Here is a 10,335-nt window from a genome sequence, read left to right on the forward strand (position 1 = left end):
TGAGCTGTCCCAGGCAGGGGAGGCAGCAGGTCCGAGGGTCTCCAGCCAAACAAAGGAGAATGCATTCAGGGAACCGCGTTGCTTCCCAAATTTCGCATCCCTTGCTCCCTTAGTCCGCCTGCTTCCAGGCAGTGACCCTGTCATGAATATCCAGTGGCCCCATCCAAAGCTGTGGTTCAGTTTCCATCTCTAACAGCAGACAGTGGTCTTCAGTTACCACCAAGACAGGGCATGTCCCCCAGAGAGGAACATGAGCTGGGCCCGCAAAGGAGCCAGAGCTCAGGTGTCAGGCAGGCTTGGGGAGCTCCCTGCAGGTGAGAAGGACACAGGACTCCGGAGGCTCTGCCAACTCCTACAGAAACCCTCTCCCTGTCTTCCCTGTGCACCCCTAAAAAGCCTTGGGGCCTCCCTTCAGGCTGAGTTGAGCAAAGTGGAGTCCCCAACCTGGTCCAGCCCCTGCTCTGTGACCCAGCTCACACATAGTTTCTCGGGGGCTCAGGCCACCTGTTAACACAGCTATCACTGGCTTCCTGCTCACCAAGCCAAGGTGTCACATACACGAGCTCATGTTTAGGAGAGAACTCTAGAGGTGTTTGCAACAGTAACTGTCCAAAGTCCTGGATAAGTGAAATGCAGTATTTATCCCAAATCTTCATTTTAGCCGATCGCCTTCCGGTGTCCTCCCCAAGAGCCTCTCTCAACGTAGCCTCTGACCTGGTGTGGGGCCTTGCTTTATCCTCCTGCAAGTGGCCCTCCCTGGCTACCGAGCAGGCAGTGGGGTGTGACAGCTGAGAGGCTTGGGCAACCACACAGACCCCTTAGCTCAGCAGATGCACAGAGAGAACACATAAAGGAAGGAGCCGTGTCTGGAAGTTGGAAATCTGCGTTCACTGCTGTGTGACCATGAGCAAGTCACCTCCCTTCTCTGGCCCTCAGTTTCCTCATTTCTAAAATGAAAGGAAATCATCTCTAAGCTCTAGCTGAAGATCAAGGATCCTATCATTACAAGAACTGGATCTATTCCAACAGTCAACTCAATAAGTGTGTTTTTGGGGGGCTTGGAGGGAAACAGGGTCCCTCTATGTTGCCCAGGCTAGTCTCAAACTTCTGGGCTCAAGGGATCTTTCTGCCTCATCCTCCCAAGTAGGTGGGGCTACAGATGCAGCCATCACACCCAGCTAATTATTTTTTTAAAATTTTTTGTAGAGGCGGGGGTCTCACTATGTTGCCAACGCTAGTCTTAAACTCCTGGCCTCAAGTGATCCTCCTGCCTCGGCCTCCCGAAGTGCTGGGATTACAGGTGGCAGCCACTGCACCTTGCCTACTTTCAGTAAATTCTTAATTGGAGGACATCATTCCTTTCATTGTTTTTCTGGGGCTGCTGCAAGGTGGCAGGAAATGGAGGTGGGCGTCCTCGAGCCACTGCTGAGCCTCGACTAGGAGGTAGACCTCACAAGGGGCTGCCACTGGGACTTGGGGCAGCAGGGTCAGTGTTCTGCAGTCATCCGCACCTCACACACACACCAGGATAGCACTGGCATTGGGGTGGCGGGAGAATGTGAGAGAGAGAGAATGGCGATGGCTCTCCTCTCTCTGGGCACACACACACACATTCATAAACCGGGAACCAAGGATAGGAGAATTATGTGACAAACATGGTTCTCGAGCATTTCTAGGGGTGTAAGGGAAACAATGAAGACACGAGTTCCCGCAGGGGCAATCTTCAGCGTGCAGACAGGAGCTGGGTGGTGCCTGTGGGCACAGAGTGGAGGCGCCAGCGAGAGCAGCGTCCTGCGCCCTGCCCACGTTGGCCTGACCTCTGGAGGCCGGACCTAATGGCTGCTAAGTTTTGAGAGGGATCCTCCAAACCAGACGCTTCCAGGTAAGATCTGCTCAGTTGGGGAAGGATCTGGAAGGCCGTGAGTCATGGTTGAAGGAGCAGACAGGGAAGGAAGGTCGTAACGGAGCACAAAAGGTGATGAACGTAGGGATCGGGATAGAGACGCAGAGTTGAATTTTTACCAGAATGTAGTAGAAGGAAGGGAGGTTAGTGACAATGGTCACACCCACGTCCACACATATAACTGCAGCCTTGGGTGTCTTCACTCAGCCCGGTCCTCTCAGTGACTCTGTTCCCTCGCAGGGTTCCCTTTCTGGCTGTCTGCTCATGTCTCCTGGAACCCCCTTCCAGCCCAGACCCTTCCCCAGAGCCTCAGATTGCACATCCCGCTCCCTCCTGGCCACCTCCACCTGGATGTTCTCATGCACCCCAAGCTCGACATGTCTTAAGGTGAACTCAGGCCACATCCATGGCCTGGGCGCATATGTGGACGGGCGTCAACTTTTAGGAGCTGCATTTGCTGCGCCACCGTGCCTGGAAGACAGGGAGCGACATGGGGGGTTATAACCAAACTCCAGAGCGGTGGTTCTTGTTCCCGCTGCCTCTCTCCGTAGAAGGAATGACGTGTCTGCCATTTGGTTGTTCATCGGAAGCACCTGGGACATTTTTAAAAAGTGCAGATGTCCATCCAGCCCCTGCCCAAAACTCCATGAATCAGAATCCCACTAATTTTTTTCCAGTTTTTTTTTATTGTGGTAAAATGCACATAACATAAAATTTACCATCTTCACCGTTTTCAAATGTACAGTTCAGTGGTATTAAATACACTCACAATGTTGTGCAACACCACCGTCCATCTCCAGAACTCTTCATTTTGTTAAACTGAAACCCAGCCCCCATTAAACAACTACCCACTTCCTCACCTCCTCAACTCCCGGCCTTTGGCAACCACCATTCTCCTTCCTATAGCTATGAGTTTTGACTGCTCCGGGTAGCCCATATAAGTGGAACCACACAATATTTTTCTTTGCGACTGGTTTATTTCACGTAGCATAATGTCTTCAAGGTTCATTATGTCCACAGAAATAGTCACAAAATTTAAAAATTTTGAAAGGAGAGCTTTATTTCTTATAAAGGGTCACAGCCTGCAGGCTGGGCATCTGGTAGACTGGGAAGTGCAGCCTCTGGCAGAGACCGAAAGCAGGTACTTTGAGGGAATTTATGCCAAACGGGTTGGCTAAATGTACATATTCAACAGGTTATAGGAGGAGTTATGAATGTTTACTAAGCGGGGATGTGCATGTGCGTAGTAAGAAAACATGCATGCTACACATATCCCATGCTCACTTTGGAGTGGAGACTTAACTTTTTTTGTTTGTTTTGGTTTTTTCTTCGTTCGTTTTGAGATAGAGTCTTATTTTGTTGCCCCAGCTAGAGCGCAGTCATCATAGCTCACCACAACCTCAAAATCCTGGTCTCATACACAATCCTTCTTCCTGCCTCAGCCTCCCAAGTAGCTGGGACTACAGGCGTGCATCACCGCATCTGGCTAATTTTTTTACATTTCGTAGAGACAGGGTCATACTACGTTGCTCAGGCTGGTCTCTAACTCTTGGTTTCAGATGATCCTCCTGCCTTGGCCCCCCAAAGTGCTGGGATTATAGACATGCCATACGTAACATTTAAATGCATTAAAATTAGGCTCTGTACTTGAAAAGGTCTTTTCAGGACACAAGGGCACTCAGTGGGCAGCGTCTGTAAACCATCCAGAACCAGTCCATGGTCTGTGGTCTCTTATCAGAAGAAAGTTACTAAAGCCAGTCTCTTGTCCAGTCAAAGCTGTGGTTATGGATCGTGGAATGGTGGGATCAGTTAGAATCTGGTGGTTGGTGAGCTGCAATTGTTTTAATATTGCTTATCTGGAGCCTAGGGCTCATTTAGCTGCTAGAGAAAAAGAAAAAACTTTGCAGCAGATACTGAACATAGTTTATTCTTTAAGTATAGGGGTGTGTGACTTAACCCCTGCCCTGCATGGCCTTAGGTCTTATTTATAACTTGTTATGTTATTGCTACAGAGTCCATTTTTTCGGTCTTATGGTCTCTATTTTAACAGTCCACGTTGTAGCATGTGTTAGGATTTCCTTCTTTTTTAAGGCTGAATGACATCCATTGTGCATATATACCACATTTTTTTGTCCACTCATCTGGCATAGACACTCGAGTTGTTTACACATTTTACCTATGATGAATAATGCTGCTATGAACATGAGCACAGAAATATCTTTTCAAGACCCTGCTTTTAATTCTTTTGGGTGCATACCCAGAAGTTAAATTGCTGGGTCACGTGGTAATTCTATTTTTAATATTTTGAGGAATACTGTTTTCTATAGCAGCTATACCATTTTTACATTCCCACCAAGGGTGCACAAGGGTTCCAACTTCTCTGCTTCCTCACCGACACTTGTTATCTTATTTTTTTTTTTTAATAGTAGTTGTCCTAATGAGTGTGAGGTGGTATCTCATCATGGTTTTGATTTGCATTTTCCTAATGATTAGTGATGTTGAGCATCTTTTCATGTGCTTATTGGCCATTTGTATATCTTCTTTAGAAAAATGTCTACTCAAGTCCTTTGCCCATTTTTGAATTGGGTTGTTTTGTTGTTGAGTTTTAAGAGTGCTCTATCTTCAGTAGTGCCCCTTATCCATGCGGGACATGTTCCAAGACCCCAGTGGATGCCTGAAACCGAGGATAGTATCAACCCTACATATGCTACATTTTCCTATACATACATTCCCATGATAAAATTTAATTTATAAATTAAGCACAGTAAGATATTAACAATAACTAGTAATAAAATATAACAATTATAACAACATATATCTTGCCATTATCGTGCACGTGGCCGTAACTTTTGCAGTTTGAGGTGTGACAGCAAAACTATTAATAGCATGAATTTCTTTTTCCCTCTTCACGACTTCTCAGATGAAAGATTTATTCTTACCATAGATTTTAGTAACCTCAGCATATGATTTTTTTCCTTTCCTTATTATTAATAAGTCAAAAGCTTTTGCCTTTTCAATTCCAGGAAGCTCTTTACAGCTTCTCCTGGGCATATCTGAATTGCCAGCATCAATACCCTTGCCCTTTGGGGCCATTATTAAGTATTAATACAATAAGGGTTCCATGAACACAAGCACTGTGATACCACGACAGTCAATCTGACAACCGAGATGGCCAAGTGACTAATGGGCACAGGTAGTATTTGCAATGTGACTACAAAGAGGTGCTTCATGTCCTGGGCAGGATGGAGTGGGAAAACTTGAGACTTCATCATGCTGCTCAGAATGGCATGCAATTTAAAACTTATAGCCACAGGGAGTGCTGGCTCACACCTGTAATTTCAACTACTTGAAAGGAGCACATGAGGCTAAAAGTTCAAGACCAGCCTGGGCAACACAGCAAGTCCCCGCCTCTAAAAAAATGAAAAAAATTAGCCAGGCATCGTGGTGTGCACCTGTCCCAACTACTCGAGAGACTGAGGCAGGAGGATGGTTTGAGCCCAGAAGTTTGAGGCTGCAGTGAGCTATGATGATGCCACTGCACTCTAGCCTGGGTGACAGAGTGAGATCCCATCACTAAAAAATAATGTTAAAACTTATGAATTATTTCTGGAATTTTTCACTTAATATTTTTGGAATGCGGTTGTCTGTGGGTGACTGAATCTGCAGAAAGCAAACTGCTTATAAGGAAGGACTACTCTATTCTGAATATTAATCCCTTACCAGATATACGGTTTGCGAATATTTTCTCCCATTCAGTGAACTGCCTTTTAACTCTGTTGATAGTGTCTTTTGATGCACAAATTTTTAAAATTTTCATGAAGCCCAATTTGTCTATTTTTTCTTTTGTTGCCTATGCCTTTGGTTCATATTCAAGAAATCATTGCCAAATCCAATGTTATAAAGACTTTGCCCTATGTTTTCTTCTAAGAGTTTTATAGTTTTAGGTCTTTGATTCATTTTGAATTAATTTTTGTATTATAGTATTATATAAGTGTATTAGGGTTCTCCAGAGAAACAGAACCAATAGGATGTATACAGATATATACAAGGAGATTTATTATGGGAATTGGTTCATGTGATTAGGGAGGCCAGAAAGTCCCAGGATCTGCCAAATGCAAGCTGGAGAACCAAGAGCACTGGCGGCCTAATTCAGTCCCAGTCTGAAGATACTCCAATGTCAAAGGGCAGGAGAGGATGACTGTCTCAGCTCAAGCATAGAGAAAGAATTTGTTCTTCACCATTTTTGTTCTATCAAGGCAGGTTGGATGATGCCTGCCCACATTGGTGAGGGTGGGTCTTCTTAGTCTATTGATTGAAATGCTAATTTCTTCCAGAAGCATCCTCACAGACACATCTAGAAGTAATGTTTTAGCAGCTATCTGGGCATCCCTTGGCCTAATCAAGTCAACACATAAAATTAACCATCACAGTAAGGGTCCAATTTCATTCTTTTGCATGTGGACATCTAGTTTTCCCAGTGCCATTTGTTGAAAAGACTGTCCTTTCCCCATTGAATGTCTTGGCACCCTTGTCAAAAATCACTTGACCACATACGTGAGAGTTTATTTGTGGACTCTCTATTCTATCCCATCTGTTTGTATGTGTGTTTTTAAGCCAGTACCATACTGTTTGGATTATTCTAGCTATGTAGTAACTTTAGAAATGAGGGAGTATGGGTCCTCCAGTTTTGTTCTTCTTTTTCAAGATTGGTTTGGCTATGTAGGGTCCCTTGAGATCCGATTTGACTTTGGGATGGGTTTTTCCATTTCTGCAAAAAATATCATTGGATTTTGATAGGAATTGCATTGAATGTGTAGAACACTTTTGGATCTTAACAATATTAGAATCCCTGTAATTTTAACTAATGTCTTCAAAATTTGAATCCCACTAACGTTATCAATGAAAATCGATCCACACTACCTATTATGCTAATTAATAAGTCATAAATTTCACCACTAAAAACTTATTTATAACATCAGTACTAAAGATCAGGTGTTGATTTTGAGGGACTGAATGCTTGGGCCCTTGTTACCACCCTTAACCAGAAAACACACTTACTTGCTCATTCCATGCCACTATTCTCTTAAAATTTTGCTCCTTTGGGAAGCGTTAACTTGATGTTCCCAGATGGAATCTTCCCTTCATTTGGCCTCTCTGGCCATCAGGTGCTTGACTGCACAGTATTTGTTTTTATTCTCACGATTCTGTCCCTTCGGAGAAAACCTCGATCACTTTCTCTCTTTCCAACTTGGAAGCTCAGGAAGTAAAGGAAGGGTGGGGCAGCCAGCACAGTGGCTGACAGGAGCTAACGTCCACGCCAGGCCACACCAACTTTCAACCAGCTCAAAGCCTGCCCCTTAGCTTGTGTGTGGCCCTGAATTTCCTGCCTAAGCCTTGGTTCTCCCGACAAGAAATTTGTCATTTTGAAGCCTGGAGGCTTTGCTGTACATTTGATAGCTTTTCCATGTAAATAAACAAAATATGGTTATGCTCAGCTCGTGGGGGGGGGTGGGGTGGTACAGATTAAGATGTAGGAAATTCTAAATGGTAGGTCAAATATTTTAAATTGCCAAAATTTTTAAACTGACACGGAAATGTAATTAGACATGCATGTGCTGGAATGCACCCGTTCCCTCCTGCTTCAGCTGCTCCCCTTGGTTACCTACACTGTTCCCCACACCGTTCCCCACGCTCAACCCCATCTTGGCTGATGCTTCGGCAGGAGGTTCAGCCAGTCTCTATGTAAAAATGCTCACAGGGGTAACCTCTTGTAGATAATCCAGAGTTTTTCCCTATGAACCACATGCTCAAACTGGAACTAAGACAACATGAAGTTCACTTTACATTATTGGAAATACACTATGTAAGGGTACAAAACCTTACTTTTAAAAATTCCCATCAAATTTATCCTGCAGATATATTCTTATTTGAACACAGAGACAAAGATGTTCATTGCATCATCATTTGTAATAGCCCCAAACTGGAAACCACTGTCATTTCCATCAATATGAGGCTAATTAAATAAATTATGGTCTATTTATAGAGGAATACCACCCAGCCTAAAGGAGCCTGAGGTATGTGTACTGAGATGGACCAATCTTCGAGACAAGTTAAGTACGCACTTTGTGGGTGGAGGTGTACACACTTGTATATGGTAGATAATTTCTGGAAGGACACCCAGGGAACTGATAACAGTGGTTACCTCTGTGGAGAAAAAAAGAGGATGGAGGGACAGGGGGATAAGAGGAAGGACACAACTTTTCATGAATAGGCCTTTAGAGCCATTTGAATTTTTATTTTTACCATCCTATATATAAAATTTTTTAATGTAGCTGGACACGTTGGCTCATGCCTATGATCCCAGCACTTTCAGAGGCCAAAGCAGGAGGATAGCTTGCAGCCAGGAGCTCAAGACCAGCCTGGGCAACATAGTGAGACCCTGGCTCTACCAAAAAAAAAAAAAAAAAAATTAGCCAAGTGCAATGGCGTGCACCTGTAGTCCCAGCTACTTCAGATGCTGAGGCAGGAGGATCGCCTGAGCCCAGGAGTTCAAGACCAACCTGGGGGTCAACATAACAAGGCCCCGTCTCAAAAAAAAAAAAAAAGTGTGTAATAAAAATGTAAATAATTATTCTTTCTCCTAATATTTATAAGAAGCAGAGAATAAAGCAGAGAATACTTTTAAACGGTAAGTACAGAAAGGATAAAGATAGACATGTAAGTAAAATTTCAAATCAAAGACTCCATTGCATTATAAACATATATGGGAAAGGACCTATCAAGGTCTCATTTAGACTCTGAAATTCACACTTACCATTTCAACAGAAAATTTAAAAAAAAATTTTTTTTTACAGTCTTGCTCTGTCACCCAGGCCATTTTGAATTGGCTTTTGCCTCACATGATTTCTCCTTTCTTCACCATGTCATGCGTGGGAGGGCAGCATCTGTGTCCTAAGCAATGTTCCTAACATGTAGGCAGTGTACTTCACTGTACTTATTAGAAACCATAATTTTACAAGATTGTGTATCATGGCCGGGTGCGGTGGCTCACGCCTGTAATCCTAGCACTCTGGGCGGCCGAGGCAGGAGGATCGCTGGAGGTCAGGGGTTCAAGACCAGTCTGAGCAAGAGCGAGACCCCATCTTTACTAAAAATAGAAAGAAGTTAGCCAGACAACTAAAAATCTATACATAAAAAATTAGCCGGGCATGGTGGCGTGGATCTGTAGTCCCAGCTACTCAGGAGGCTGAGGCAGAAGGATTGCTTAAGCCCAGGAGTTTGAGGTTGCTGTGAGCTCGGCTGAGGCCACTGCACTCTAGCCCGGGACACAGAGCAGGACTCTGTCTCAAAAAAAAAAAAGAAAAGATTGTGTATTAGTAAGTGGAGAGGCACAGATATAGCCTTTTCATTTCAGTATGCTGTAGCCACATTTTGCTGATAACCTAACTCTTTGTATTTATTTTTCAATCTTCTGACATAAGTTTCTTTAGTTAAAATTCACTTGGGAGCCACGTTTGGAGAGATGTATGCTTTTGCCACTTTTATTACCAATGCCCCTTCCGTCATAGGGACACAGAGAAAGTGCCATCTATGAGGAACAGGCCCTCACCAGACACCAAATTTGCTGGTGTCTTGATCTTTGTCTTCCCAGCCTCCAGAACTGGAAGAAATAAATTTCTGTTGTTTATAAATTACTCAGTCTAAGGTATTTTGTTATAGCAGCAGGAATGGACTGAAACATTACCTTATCTTTTTGAGACAGGGTCTTGCTTTGTTGCCCAGGCTAGAGTGCAGTGGTACCATCATAGCTCTCTGCAACCCCAAACTCCTGGCCTCAAGTGATCCTCCTGCCTCAGCCTCCCAAGTAGCTGGGACTACAGATCCACGCCACCAAGCCTGGCTAATTTTTTCTATTTTTTGTAGAGATAGAGTCTCACTATACTGCCCAGGCCTGTTCTTGAACTTCTGGGCTTAAGTGATCCTCTGACCTTGGCCTCCCACCGTGCTAGGATCACAGGCATGAGCCACCATTCCCGGACAATAATTTGCCTTTAATGTAAAAACCACTTCACATTCTGAGATAAAGCCTACTTGTTCATTATATATTATGCTCTTTACATGTTACTGGATTTACTTAGCTAATAGTTTAACGATTTTTGTATCTATGTTTATGATGCACATTGGTAGTCACTTTCTTTTCTTGAAATGTCTTTGACCAGTTTGGGTACTGTGATAATACTGTACTCATAAAAAGAGGTGGAAGGGAAGTCTTCCTTTCAACCCATTTTTCTGAAAGTTTGTGTAGAATTAGAACTTTTTTTACTTAAATGTTTGATATAACTCATAAAGTCATCTGGACCCGGAGTTTTCGTTGTAGAAAGATTTCTGATAATAAATTTCTTTGCTATCGGGTTACTCAGATTTTCTAGTTC

The sequence above is a fragment of the Propithecus coquereli genome, unplaced genomic scaffold (genome assembly GCF_000956105.1).
Source record: "Propithecus coquereli isolate 6110/MARCELLA unplaced genomic scaffold, Pcoq_1.0 Scaffold10, whole genome shotgun sequence".
In the NCBI taxonomy this organism is placed as follows: Eukaryota; Metazoa; Chordata; class Mammalia; order Primates; family Indriidae; genus Propithecus; species Propithecus coquereli.